Source organism: Pristiophorus japonicus, chromosome 12 (genome assembly GCF_044704955.1).
Source record: "Pristiophorus japonicus isolate sPriJap1 chromosome 12, sPriJap1.hap1, whole genome shotgun sequence".
Taxonomy (NCBI): Eukaryota; Metazoa; Chordata; class Chondrichthyes; family Pristiophoridae; genus Pristiophorus; species Pristiophorus japonicus.
The window spans coordinates 159,031,523-159,047,108 of NC_091988.1; positions in this window are offsets into that span (position 1 = coordinate 159,031,523).

Consider the following 15,586-nt stretch of genomic DNA (forward strand, 5'->3'; position numbering starts at 1 on the left):
CTTTGTATCCTTTCCTTTCCCTCCCCCCTCCTGACCCGGCCCGTTGCCTTCCCTGGCCAATTTCAACTAAAGATAGGATTTAATACAAGTTTTTAATTGTTGTTCAATTGGTTACCCTATTTTTATGTAGTTATTTGAACTTTTATATTGAATGTTTGCTGCTTGGTGCTTGGTGCAGGTCCTATAGGCGCCGATTTGTTAACTGCCCGCAAGGTTTTTCAAAGCTGGCCACGTACGCTGACCTAAGTGGATTTAGAGTAACTTTTAGCTGGCCAAAACGGCACCAAATGGCCAAAAGTGGAGTAAGTCTATGGAAACGCCCCCTTTTGAAAAAAACTGAAGTAAAAAAAATCAAACCGAACTGACTTACTCTGGAGCAAATTTTGTTGGGGAAAATGGCATTTTTTTAAACTTACGCCAGAAAGAACAACTTTTACTCCAAAAAAATTGGAGCAAGTCATGGGGAAAATCGGGCCCAATATGAGGGCAAGTGGAGGATAGACCAACATTTATTTTCCCTGGAAGTTAAGAGAAAGCTTGTGCAGTGGACTTGGTTATGGGAGAAATCCGTCATTTATAACAACAACAACTTGTATTTATATAGCACCTTTAAAGTAGTAAAACGTCCTAAGGTGTTTCACAGGAGTATTATGAGATACAACAATTTGGCACTGAGCCGCATAAGTAGAAATTAGCGCAGGTGACCAAAAGCTTGGTCAAAGAGGTAGGTTTTAAGGAGCGTCTTGAAGGAGGAAAGTGAGGTAGAGAGGCGGAGAGGTTTAGGCAGGGAGTTCCAGAGCTTGGGGTCTAGGCAACAGAAGGCCCGGCCACCAATGGTTGAGCGATTATGATCAGGGATGTTCAAGAGTGTAGAATTAGAGGAGTGCAGACATCTCGGGGGAATGTGGGGCTGGAGGAGATTACAGAGATAGGGAGGGACGAGGCCATGGAGGGAGTTGAAAATAAGGCTGAGAATTTTTAAATCGTGGCGTTGCTTAACCGAAAACCAATATAAGTCAGCGAGTACAGGGGTGATAGGTGAGCGGGACTTGGTGTCAGTTAGGACACGGGCAGCTTTGGATCACCTCTAGTTTGCGTAGGGTAGAATGTGGAAGGCCAGCCAGGAGTGCGTTGGAATAGTCAAGTCTAGAGTAACAAAGGTGTGGATGAGGGCTTCAGCAGCAGATGAGCTGAGGCAAGGGCCAGAGACAGGTGATAATACGGAGGGGGAAATAGGCAGTCTTAGTTATGCTGCGGATATGTGGTCGGAAGCTCATTTCAGGGTCAAATATGACACCAAGGTTGCAAACAGTCTGGTTCAGCCTTTGACAGAAGTTGTGGAGAGGGATGGAGTCAGAGTCTAGTGAACGCAATTTATGGTGGGGACAGAAAACAATGGCTTTGGTCTTCCCAATATTCAATTGGAGAACATTTCTGCTCATCCAGAACTGGATGTCAGACTAGCTGTCTGACAACTTAGAGACCGTGGAGTGGTTGAAGACGTGGTAGTGAGGTGGAGCTGGATGTCATCAGCGTACATGTGGAAACTGATGCTGTGTTTTTGGATCATGTCACCAAGGGGCAGCATGTAGACGAGAAATAGGAGGGGACCAAAGATAAGAAAACAATATAAATACTGCTGACAAAGTACGAACCCTTCCCTGTAGAAAGGGATTTGTAACCAATTATAAATAAAAATGTTGTGAAATAATATCACCCACAGCATTTAAAGTGTGCAATAAGATTCTCCTATATCAGCATCAATGCACACATAAATAGGTAGGATGCATTCTAAAATGGAAGAAAAATTGAGTTATTTTACACTGTAGCGTATTCTGTAAGAAACAATGATTTGAGTACAGTTCAACAAATTAGAATAAAAAGCCATGTCCTTACTGCTGATGGAGGCTGGTGGAGCCAGTTTATAACCAGAGGTGTACACACAACACCACTCCCCACAGCCCTCCGATGATTCATGAAGCATGTCACATGCACGGCTGGGAGATTTAATTGCCAGCCAGCACCAGAATTCAAAACCCATGGCAACACAGATGTGACGCGAACATTTTAATTGGTGCATTGCTGAGCCACTCTGCTCTAACTATCTTATTAACTCAGCAAAGGAAATATGGCCGTAACATCTGTGGGTAATGATGTGACCAACATCTTACTGATACTGCCAAAAAAGATTTTATTTTGAAACTGAACAGTGCATTGTAATATTCATATAATAATAAAGCAAACTAAAATGCAAAGCAGTTGTGTCAGTAAATCACCGATAACTGCCGACATTTGCATAATAAACCAAAGTAATTAGGTTTCATTATAGTTGAGAAGTTTCCTTGTAATGTAACAGTTATTTCTGAGAATTGAAATTGCCAGTTGTGTGACTATTGTGTGCCAACAGTTCTGAAAAGTTTTGTCTTACCATTTGCTTTCAGCATGACAGAAAATTGATGTGCTGCTCTTAATTGTAAGTCCCACGCCAGAGCCTTGAGCATATAATCCAGGCCGACACTCCAAGTGCCAGTAGGTCGGGAGTGCTGCACTGTTGGAGGTGCCGTCTTTCAGATGAGACGTTAAACCTCTCGGGTGGACATAAAACATTCCGTGGCACTTTTCGAAGAAGAGCACTGGAGTTCACCCGGTCCCTCAACCAACATCACTAAAACAGATTACCTGGGCATTATCACGTTGCAGTTTGTGGGAGCAGCCAATTATAGGGGCAAATTTAACCTGGCCCACCCATCAGGTGAGCAGTTAATATAGCCTGGGAAACATCCTGCTCCATTCTATCGGTCTTTATTTTTAACCGGCTCTTTTAAGCAGGCAGGAAGGACACCTGTCGTAAATCAGCGGCGTCCTTCTTTAAATAAGCTGATCGAGCTCCGATGACAACATCTCATCCTGTCAGACCCCACAAAGAAAGTTTAGGCGAACTCTGCCCTAGGTTTCCCTCTCCCACCCTGAGCGTGAGGCCTTCCCCCAATCCCCTCCCCCTGACTTACCTGCATGCTGAGGACTGTTGCTTTGGCCCCTGACCACGGTCTCCTGCCGCCAGACGTTTCACTGCCACCTGCCGCTTAACTCCATCTACCCGCCTTGGTCCCATAATCCTTAATACCCTTGCCTAACAAAAATGTATCAGTTCCAGTTTTGAAATGCTGGTGACCCCGAGCCTCACCAGCTTTTTGGGGGAGAGGGTTCCAGATTTCCATTTCCACTACCTTTTGTGAAGAATTGCTTATTTTCTTGACCTCACCCCTGAACAGCCTGGCCTGGACTTTCCATTCACTTGTGCTGTTCTTTTCATTGTAATTCGCCCAAGATCGGCCAAAAGGACGCAAAAGATCACAGAATTTCAAACGCTAATTATGTCCGGTGCAAATCGAGTTTCCGCGATCTTTTACATTAGATTAAAAAACATCGTGCTGGAAGCTGACGCGCCCACAAAACTGGTCAGAGACCCAGGTCGAATTAATCACCATTGGGTGTTTCCGCTAATTACAATTGTTTGTGAGCCTTCAAGGTGGCTTTTAAAATAAAGCTGATTCTTTTGGGCACAGGGACCAGAATTTTCTCAGTCCCGAGCATGCAGGTTTGGGAGGGCGGGTCAGCAGTTAAATTCGTGGAAATTGCCAGCGCATCGTGAACCCGCCATCATCCCGCTGATTTGGGCATTTAACCCGGGTGCGTTTCCCAGCGCCCCACGGACCCACTCGGGAAAAGCGGGTGACCTCATTTCAAATACTTAACTGCTTGTTGAGAGTTCCTTAAGAGGCTTTTTAACAGCATGTTTTGGCTTTAACTTCTGGAGCATGGGATTCACACACCTCGGGAACCTCACCTGTGAACGGGAGTCGGCAGTTCAGTGGCCATTGTGCGTGTCCATTAAATAAGAACTGAGAAAAACACATAAATACTCACACATTATACCTGCTTCCTTGGCTAAAGGAAAGTCTCTTGCTGACTCCATTTTCTGCAGAGATTTAGCGGTCAACTGTTTGCAGGTCACTTCTGCAACCTCGGAAGCAACTCTCACCACATTGCTGTCACTATCACAACATTGAGGGATTGTAACTCTAATCTCCACTTTACCTGCCATCTATTATATCAGCATGGATGCCGCTAATGCTGTCTCACCTTGGACCTTAGAATCGGACCAAGGTGAGCCCCAACACCAACAATATCACCCACATCAGCATCAGCCACAACACCAGCAGCAGCAGAAACCACAACAGCATCCTTCTCCTCAATGAGCTGATGCTCCACAGGAGAGAGGGGTTCAGCACAGGGCAGCACTGTGCTGGAGGTGATATCCGCAACACAGGGTATACAGACAGAGGATGAGCTTCTTCAACATGACTGAGCAGCAATGCTTCAGGAGGCTCAGGTTATCGCGCCAGGTCATCGCAGACATTTGTAGCTTGCTGGAAGAAGACCTGTTACCCAGAGGATACGCCTTACCAGTGGCTGTCAAAGTCAAGACCATCTTCAACTTCTTCGCCTCAGGCTTCTTCCAGCGATCTGCAGCAGACATTTACAGGATCTCGCAGTCGGCCGCTCACAGATGAATCACACAGATCACCGATGTCATGTTTGACAAGTCGACCAATTATGTCAACTCTGCCACTGATGAAGCCAGTGTTACTGAGTGGCCGCTCAGCTTTGTGTCTCCGGCTGGCTTCCCACAGGTGCAGGGTATCATTGACTGCACACATGTGGCAATGAATCTTAGAATAAGGGGCCGCCCATTTCAAACTGAGATGAGGAGGAATTTCTTCTCTCAGAGGGTTGTAAATCTGTGGAATTCGCTGCCTCAGAGAGCTGTGGAAGCTGGGTCATTGAATAAATTTAAGACAGAGATAGACAGTTTCTTAACAAATAAGGGAATAAGGGGTTATGGGGAGCGGGCGGGGAAGTGGACCTGAGTCCATGATCAGATCAGCCATGATCGTATTAAATGGCAGAGCAGGCTCGAGGGGCTGTATGGCCTACCCCTGCTCCTTTTTCTTATGTTCTTATGAAAGCACCCCATCATCACCCAGAAGTGTTTGCAAACCCAAAGAGCTTCCATGGCCTTAATGTGCAGCTCATTTGCAACCATAAAAAGATCATTGTGCATGTGTGCGCGAGATTCCCTGGTAGCTGCCATGACTCTTTCGCGCTGCGCCAGTCCACCCTCCCTCAGTTCTTTGCACCTCCAAAGAGACTTTCCAGCTGGCTGCTTGGAGATAAAGGCTATCCATTGAAGATGTGGCTCATGACACCTATGAGGAGGCCAAGTACTGAGGCCGAAGAGCATTATAATGAGAGCCACATGTCCACCAGGTATGTCAAAGAGCAAGCAATAGACATGTTGAAGATGCGCTTCAGATGCCTTGACAAATCTGGAGGAGCCCTTCAGTACGCACCAGCCACGGTCTCCAGAATCATCATTGTTTGCTGCGCGTTGCACAACATAGTGCAGCAGCGAGGATTGGAGCTGCAGGAGGAACAAGGCGCAGAGTGCACAGCCTCCAGAGAAGGAGGAGGCAGACGAGGAGGAGGAAGAGCCTGAGGTGGAAATGGCACCAGCTGCCAGGGAGGCCCGGGATGACCTCATAATGGTCAGATTTATTTAACTTCCTCCAATGCAACCATATGGTTGCCACATGCTATGTTAAGATCCCTCGCCTCCCCCCCCCAAACGACACTAATGACCAAGCCATTCCTTTCAGCCGAAACCCCAATGCTCAAGGTAATGTAATATCTCATCAAAGCCATTTCCAAGGTAGCATCATCATCATCATAGGCAGTCCCTCGAAATCGAGGAAGACTTGCTTCCACTCTAAAAGTGAGTTCTCAGATGACTGAACAGTACAATATGGGAATTACAGTCTTTTTAACAGGTCGGACAGACAGTCGTTGGAGGAAAGGGTGGGTGGGGAGTCTGGTTTGCCGTATGCTCCTTCCACTGCCTGCGCTTGGTTTCTGCATGCTCTCGGTGATGAGACTCGAGTTGCTCAGCGCCCTCCTGGATGCTCTTCCTCTACTTAGGGCGATCTTTGGCCAGGGATTCCCAGGTGTCTGTGGGGATGTTGCACTTTAGCAAGGGAGGATGTCCTTGAAATGTTTCCTCTACCTGTCATGTATGCAACCTTCATACAACTGTAACCTTCATACAACTGTAACCTTCATGTAACTGTAACCTTCATGCAACCACACTGTACACTGTATATATGCCCTGGAAATGCACACCTTGACCACAGGGGGTGAACTTGTGGGAGACACTCCTCACCTGGGCACTCAGGTGCTTAAAGGGAGGTCCCAAGCAGGCTCATCACTTCTTGGTCCTGTGGAATAAAGGAAGGTCACGCAGTGACCGTGTCTGCAATACATGCCTCATGTGATTCAGTAGCAAGGTGCAGGGACACTACACTACCCACCTGGGGATTGCTTGCCGTGTAAGAGTTCTGAGTCGAGCGCTTGCTTTGGGAGTCTTGTGACGGGCATGCGGACAATGTGGCCCACCCAACGGAGCTGGTCGAGTGTCGTCAATGCTTCAATGCTGGGGATGTTGGACTGATCGAGAACACTGATGTTGGTGCGTCTATCCTGCCAGGGGATTTGCAGGATCTTGCGGAGACAATGTTGGTGGTGTTTCTTCAATGATTTGAGGTGTGTACTGTATATGGTCCACGTCTCTGAGCCAAATAGGAGGGCAGGTATCACTACTGCCCTGTATACCATAAGTTTAGTGCCAGATTTGAGGGCCTGATCTTCGAACACTCTCTTCCTCAGGTGACCAAAGGCTGCACTGGCATACTGGAGGCAGTGTTGGACCTCGTCGTCGATGTCTGCCCTTGCTGATAGTAGGCTCCCGAGGTATGGAAAGTGGTCCAAGTTGTCCAAGGCCTCGCCGTGGATTTTGATGACTGGGGGGGGGGCAGTACTGTGTGGCGGGGCCAGGTTGGTGGAGGACCTTTGTCTTATGGATGTTTAGTGTCAGGCCCATGCTTTCGTATATCTCAGTAAAGCTGTTGATGATGGCTTGGAGTTCAGCCTCTGAATGTGCGCAGACACAAGCGTCATCTGCGTACTGTAGTTCGATGACAGAGGATGAGACAGTCTTGATTCTAGCCTGGAGGCAACGAAGGTTGAACAGGTTCCCACTGGTTTTATAGTTTAGTTCCACTCCAGCGGCGAGCTTGTTGAGCATGAGATGGAGAAATTGCAGTGAGGAAGATCAAGAAGAGGATTGGCGCGAAGACGCAGCCCTGCTTGATCCTGGTGCGGATGTGTATTGGGTCTGTGGTGGATCCGTTGGTCAGGATCACGGATTGCATGTCGTCGTGGAGCAGGCGGAGGATGGTGACAAATTTTTGGGGGCAGCCAAAACGGAGGAGGACGCTCCATAGTCTCGCGCGGTTAACAATGTCAAAAGTCTTTGTGAGGTCAAAGAAGACTATGTATGAGGGTTGATGCTGTTCCCTGCATTTCTCTTGCAGTTGTCGTGCCATGAAGATCATGTCCGTTGTACCCCGTAGTGGACGGAATCCAAATTGTGACTCTGGGAGGTGCTCCTCAGCCACAGGGAGAAGACGGTTGAGGAGGATTCTAGCAATGACTTTTCCAGTGGCCGACAATAGGGAGATTCCTCTGTAGTTGCCGCAGTCGAACTTTTTTATAGATGGTTCCGATTACGACATCTCTGAGCTCTCTAGGCATGCACTTCTCCTTTCAGATGAGAGAGATGAGGTCATGCATTCATGCCAATAGTGCCTCTCCGCCATACTTTAGTGCTTCAGCGGGAATTCAATCTGCTCATGCTGCTTTGTTGTTCTTGAGCTGACGGATGGCCTTTTCTACCTCGTGCAGGGCTGGGGTTTTGCTGAGATGGTGGCGGGTAGCATGCTGCGAGATGGAGTCGAGGACACTCGTGTCAAAGGCAGAATCTCGATTAAAGAGATCTTTGAAGTGCTCCTTCCAGCAGGCCCTGACTGCCTCGGTGTCCTTGATAAGTGTCTCCCCGTTCTTGGCCAGCAGTGGGGTTGGGCCTGAGGTGCTTGGGCCGTATGTAGGTGGACTTAACTGCGTGAAGAATCCTCACACATTATGGCTGTCGACCAGCTATTGAATCTCCTGTGCTTTCTCCATCCACCATCTATTCTTTAGGTCACGGGTTTACTGTTGGACCTCGGCCTTCAGCTGTCTCGCTCAAAGCACTGGCACCTGCTCGACTACGTCATCGTTCGAGCAAGGGATCGCAAGGATATGCGCATCACCCATGCTATGACACGAGCCGATGACCGCTGGACAGACCACCGCCTAATCCGTTCCGTCATCAACATTAATATAGTCCGAAAGCGACGATGATAAAAGAAGCAATGTCACAGAAAAATCAATGCCGGGGCACTCAAAGATCCAGCTAAGAGAGCCCTATACAGCCAGCGCCTCATTGCCAACCTGGCGACCTTCGATGACCCTGAGACGCAGAGAGCCCACAGCACTTGGTCTGCCCTCTAGGCCACCATAATCAGTGCCTGTGAAGAGACGCTCGGTCACTCAACCAGGAAACACCAGGACTGGTTTGATGAGAATGACCAGGAGATCCAAGAGCTAATAAATCACAAGCACAGGGCATTTCTGAAACTAAAGCAACAACCCAACTTGGGAGCAGCAAAGCAAGGTAGCAGGAAAAATGGACAAGACCGGAAAGTGGTGCAAAGAAATACTTTTATCTGTGTCATAAATATAACTGAAATTTATCACTAACATTTGTTCATACCACATGCACGTACACATTCTTGTGCATCTAGGATTTTGTCTTTTTTCTTTTACGTGTGCTTCCACAAGGTGCAACCCCTGTGGCTTCAGCAGAGGTAGAGGCAGCTGCTCATGTCCCTGTTGTGACTACTTGGCAGACGTCCCCTGGGTTTTGGAGCCTGTGAGTGCACACTCAAAGGCTGGATGCTCCTCTGAGGAGTCGTCTTCCTCCTCTGGCTGGACAGTGGAGGTGGGGGCACTTGATGGACTCGTGGGAGAGTAAAGAAATTAAATAAAAGTGTTACATTAAGAATGGTTAATGTTACCATTATGGACATAATGACATTTCACTGGCTGCTGATACCAGTCACCACAGGAGGGACTGCTATATGCCATGTGGCTGTATGAGATGTCATTCTGTCACCTGGTTCTGGGATGTCCCCCTTGCTCCATCTCCTACTGCCCGTACCTCTGCAACTCCAGACATCTCCAGGACCCTTTCCTCTGCTGGAGTCATTGAGTGAAGGCTGGAGGCCCACCTCCGGTTCTCTGCCTCTCCCTATTTTTGTGGGTTCTCTTCGCAGGCAAGAATGAAAAGAAGAGAACGTTGAGTGAGGGTAATGGAATAAGTGTAAGGAATGGATGGGCTACATCTGTAGAGGATGACTATGAGGGAGTGGCGTGACATTGCCAAATGGCCTCCTTTTCTGGTGTTACTTGCGATGATTGTATTAGGATGAGGGTGAGTGTCAGTGGTGAGTATGTGAGTATGTACATAGAGAACGAGGGATGGATGGACCTGCAAGGTAGGTGGGTGTGAGGAATGATGTGCAGGAGTAGGCTTGGGAAGGCAGAATGATGGATTTGGGGTGACAGGCACAACAGGATGTAGGTGACTGTGGCTTTGCACTCACCTTTTCTGTCCTCATGAGATCATTGAATCTTTTCCTGCACTAGATCCACATCTTCCTGACCACATCCCTGCTGCTAACCTTCTCTGCGATCTCCAACCAGGCTCTTGTTGTGTCTTTGGGGGGTCTTTTGTGTCTATCGGCAGGGAAGAGGACATTCCTGTGTGCTCTTACTGCATGCACCAGAACGTCCAGGGAGACATCGTTAAATCTTACTGTGACCCTCTGCCTTTGTGTATCCATGACTCAAAGTTTATCAGCTTCACAATGCTATTCAGACCTCTGGAAATCACCTTGAGCACTCCTACATCAACATTCAAACGTGATGTGTGAAAGACTGCTTTAAATATCAGTGCTGGAAATGAGTCATCGATGACATCATCAGACCCACTCCATTTAATTGTGCCGGGAAAGGCACATGACTGATCAGAACATCAGGTTTGTGACCCGTTCCGCGGCCTGACTCCAAGGTAAAGATTCCGGCCAAGGACACTAATAGGCATGTTTTAACAGCTTTTGAATATATATATTTTTTAATTTACTAAAACTGAATACTGTACACCAATATAACTAGCAAATGGTTCTGTATCATTTTTTAACGTCATTTTCAGTTATTTAAAATAGGTTTGCTCACAGATGGTGGACCACACACTCTGATTAAAAATGCTTCCTTTTTGTGATAAATCCATTTTCAGCTGCACTAATAAAACGACACCAGGTTAGCACTCTTAAATATGTCAAGGGATATTTTCTAATGCAATTTTTTCTTAAGTGACGTCCTAAAACATCATAAATGCCCTGCTTCAAGGCAGATTTTACATCTGACGATATGCAAATATTGGGGTTATAAACTGTGTTGAAGGTCAAACAAGAGAAACTGTCTGAAGAGTAAAGAATAAAAATCGACTGGAGAAGAGAAAGTTAACATTGTTTATTAAAGCATAGAAGATAAAAACCACTAGATTACATAAAATCATTTAGTGGGCAAGAGTACAAAGTGGCTATAAAAGTCACTGGACTCAAATGATAGAGTGAATCTTATCAGACACATTGTGGTTTATTGAGTCACTGAGGTCTCTTAATCATGTAATTGGCTTCTTCTTTTCATCTTGCCTTTGTTACTGCCAAAATTGCGTCAGTAACTGTGGCAAATAATCACTTCAGGGCCTTTGTTTATCCAATGTGCAGACATTAAGGCACTTTTGATGGCAAATGGATTGTAACAATGCACAATTACTGCTGAGATGCAAGAATGCCTTTTTGCAGAGTCTTGTAATTGGCTGCCCAGGGCAGTTTTATCTGATAAGTTAGTCTGGCACAGACCTTTTCCCATTAGGAATGTGTATTGGAATATGGGTGCTGATCCCCTCAATCTTTCTTTAATTGATAAATTTACCCCTTTAGTAATGGAAAATGGCATGTCAAACAAGTGTGTAAACCAAGTTTTAGAGAGTTTGAGCTTCACATTTTGGCTCCATGATCAAAGGACTATATTTTGCTCCATAAAAAGGATTTAATAACCCTATTTATGATAGCTTTTAACAAATGTCAGTCAAAATGATGAGGGGCAGTAATTTTGCTGTGATCTATTTTAGCAAGCCTATTTTATGGAACAGAAACAACGGAAAAGCAGCCAATGACGCACTTCCTACAATGCTCCTTTCATAGTTTCCAAGTAACTAACAAGCTACTTAATTAAACTAAACAACCAAACTTTCATTTATCAAACCATAGATAGCAGAAAACTTTAGCAACATGCCAAAACTGTGAATCCTACTTCTTTGATTGGGCCATTGAGGTCCTTGTGAACTGAAAGGAGGACCTTTTGATGTAGCAAGGCAGCCCACAGGCATGGTCCAGAGATAAAAGAACTGTGCAATAAATCAGGTATGAATTTCATGTCCTGAATAAGTGCGTCTAGATACATTACAAATGTTGCTGAAAAGTGATACCAAATGACATATATAGAAATGAGGGCCGCATATGGGATGACATTATGTGGCAGGAGATATCATCATCTTCATAGGCGGTTCCTCGAACTAGGATAACTTGCTTCCACATGAGTTCACAGAAGTTTCAATGAAGGACCCGATGTTCCAGTCCTGAACTCCAATTGAGGGGGTGGAAGATGGCTGTGCGTGGATTTTTTTTTTGCACATCAGCCACCACACGGGCTAGGTCTTTATCCAGTGGCAAGAGTTAACCAGGACGACTGGAGACCTGCTCTGCTGCACGGACCTAGTGCGCACACATATTGCAGTGTGGGCAGACCCGTGCTGCCCCTGGGCCCTCGGCTCTTCTGGGCCCTGTGCCCTCATTTGCTGCACCTCCACCATGATCTCTTACCGCTCCTCCACCACAAACATTCGCCGCACCTCCGCACCAAACATTCGCCGAACCTCTGTCACGATCACCCATCAAATCTCAGCCACGATCCCTCATCACTCCTCCGCCACGATCACTCATCGCAGGTCCGCCACGACCTTCCTGCTCCTCTCCTTTACCAGGGGCCCCACCGATGTTCCTGGCCATGATCCAAATGGCGACCTGGTCCTGATGACGTCACCCAGTCGCCTACCTCGAAGCCATCGCACACTTGTGTTAGCTCGTGCTGGAAGCTGCAGTGGCATGCTCCAGCTCTTATGGTGGTGTCCTCTCGCAGGTCGGAGTGACTCACAGTGTTCCAGGGGCCCAGCACTCCAGCTCTTATACTCCCGACCTGTGGTAGTGTCCTCTCGCAGATCGGGGAGATATAGAGATGTGAAGAAGGATATTCTAATAATAAAGAATAATAAATCATCTTAATTCTATTTTAATATGGATAAAGATATAGATGTAAAAAGAAAACACTTTTCCCCACTCAGGGATATTAATTTAATTCTAACAATCACTGTTTTTGCCTACATTTCTCTGAGCGTTTAAAATCAAAATTCTCACAGAATAGGGTGGAAATGAGCAGTACAAGGGTCAAAACCTCTCAGGATAGACTGTTAACGACATGGAAACATGTGGTTGTGCAGTTAGGCTTGGCATTGCAGTCGACCATGGTGCATCAGCAACAGAGCCCCCAGTAGGAGAGAAATATCACTCATGAATGCTAAGGCCACTGATATACAGCCCTTTGGTTTCTAATTAATAACTTGCAGTTGGATAGGATGCAGAGAGCCATGACGCAGGTCTTCACAGACCTCATTACTGGCCTCAGATCAGTGGTCATGTTGAGGGAGTGCCCAGCAGAATGGGCAGGGTTGGAGTAAGTGAATGAGGCCGCTGTGTCTCAAGGCAATGCCACATAGAAACATAGAGTCATAGAAAATAGGTGCAGGAGCAGGCCATTCAGCCCTTCTAGCCTGCACCGCCATTCAATGAGTTCATGGCTGAACATGAAACTTCAGTACCCCCTTCCTGCTTTCTCGCCATAACCTTTGATCCCCCGAGTAGTAAGGACTATAGAAACATAGAAAATCCAGCCCATCTAGCTCCCCCTCCCTGTGCTATGACGGTAGATATGCCAGAAACCTGGCAGGGTAAGTCAGCTGTTGCTACAGCAAAAATGCATCTCGGGAACCAGTATAATGCATACAAAGCCACCTCAATTCCAAAAGGCTCCCACTGAAACCAAACAGTCAGCTATCACAATTATCCCTTCCATTGGGAAGTCACTTAGAAGAAATCGTTAATTAGGAGTAAAAAGCTACACACAGCAAATGAACACTAAAGAGAGCTACAGGCCAAAAGTCAGTATCTTCAGATATACATAATGCAATATAGGGACGTAAATTGGATGCGCTTTGTTTTGGTGTTATTAAGGAGTTTCTTTCTGATAGTGCAGAATAAGGTAGCAGCACTACAAAGGATAGGCATAGGTGGTAGTTGAGGTAGCACTGAGGACAATATTAAGGATGTTGTTTTGAGCATGTTTTAGATAAGTACATGTAGACAGGAGCATTTATCAAAGTGCCCGTTCAGTTATATATCTGAATGGAAGGTGTGAGGGTGTGACTGGCTAGTCCTTAATGCAAAGTACTGAGAGGCAACAATGGCGATAGCCAGGTGGTGTGTACTTCAGCAGTTAGTAGACAATTCTTTGTAAGTAAACTAATGATATTTCCAGTATTTTAAATTCTAACTATAATATAATCATAGGAATGTACCGGGCCAGAAAAGAGTATTTGGTCCATGTGGCCAATCCCAGAATTGAAAAGCAGAAAACACAGTTCATTACCAACATCCCTTAATTGATTTTCTTGCCAACTGCCTGTCCTGCTCCCTTTTAAAATGATTCATGTCAATCTTGATTGGCTTCCTGGGCAGTTCAAATATTCAACACTCTGTGAAATAGATATATCTGACCTGCCTATTCAGCTTCCTTCTTCTGAGCTTCATCTCATGCCTACACATTGCCAGTCTTGGAGAGATGATAAACAGGTTCTCAGGGTTCAACATAAAAGCCCTGAAGGAAGGAACTTGTGGGGTGAAATTCAGTTGTGCCCCATTTGGGGGCGGTAACATCCGGGAGGCGGGAAATTTGCGGCAGGCGTGGAAGTCCCGTCCCGCTCGAAAAATTAAAAGTAACACCCCCCCCGGAAGAAAAATAATGCAAAATAACGGGCTCCGCTTTCTTTCTGGGCTAATCGTGAGGTGGGCGGGTCGGGAGCGGGGCGCATTAAAGGGAAGGGCCCAAGCTGCAAACTCTGCAGTGAGGAAACGGGCCTCCCAGGACCACCGAGGAGCGAGGGTGCCATGCCAACGGATCCCGTGATCAAAGCGCCAACAGAACACAGAAGAAAGTTGGCATATTTTTTATAAATGGCCGCCACCTCCCCTTTATGTAGCGCCCAGCAAGCGGCCTGCGGCCTGGTTCACATCTCCTGAAGCTGTCGCTGGCATCGCCCGGCGCACTAGAACGAGGGGGGCTCTCCAATTTTTGTTCTGGTGGTGATAACAGGGTGCTGCAGACGGTGATGATATTGTCATCGTCGGTGCAGCGGAGCGGGGGTGCCACAGGTTACCGCGGAATTTAGCAGGAGTCTTTAGTGGCGCTGTGCTCAGCGAAAAGTCGTTTGCGCCTTATTAGCGCCGTCGGTTTTCTACATAAATCCCTTCTCCGTCTTCTCTTCTCTAGAGGACAAAAAATCTCAACTTCTGCAGTCTCTCCTTGTAACTCACGAGTCTGATGCTAGTTATCTTTTCAGTGCCATGGAGTCCTTCCGAGAATACGGCAACCAGGATTGTGCATCGTACTCCAGATGGGGAAGAACCAATGCCCTGTATAGGCTTAGTTTCACATGGTGTGATTGGTGGTCGATTCCATGCGCTATATAACCCAAGCTCCTATTTACCTCACTTATCGCAGTCACACAGATTGCAGATGGTTTCAATTATATAACCCCCGCAGCTCCCCCATTCCTTTTCCTGCGTTGCCTTCTGTAGTCTAACACCAGTTAGGTTACAGTTCCGACAGTTTATTCTTCGTTCCTAGTCTCATCAGTTTTCACTTGTCGACAATTAATTTCATTTGCCGATTATAAGACGACGTCCCAATCTGTGAAAGGTACGACATAAATTTTAGGTTTTTTACAATTCGCCTTTTCAGGTTAGCTTTTGCTTGGTTTGCGACTGTCGCCGGGAGGTCGATTTCACCAGTTCGGTGTCCTTTGAGACAACATTAGTTGTGATCTAAGATCACGCAACAGGGTGGGCTGCGAGAAGGTTGTCACCATCCATGCTGTTACACCGGAAGCCTTGGCTGGATATCTGACTTAGATATTGACATGTAATTTGCTTTGCTGCTACCATACGAAAAAGAAGGAGAGCCTTTAATATTTTAAATAATCTTGCCGCCTTGTAATTTCCAGGAAAGTCCATTTGCTGTTTTTTAAAAGATAGCAGTCTTCAATTCATTAGTACTACTCCCAGTTCTAATG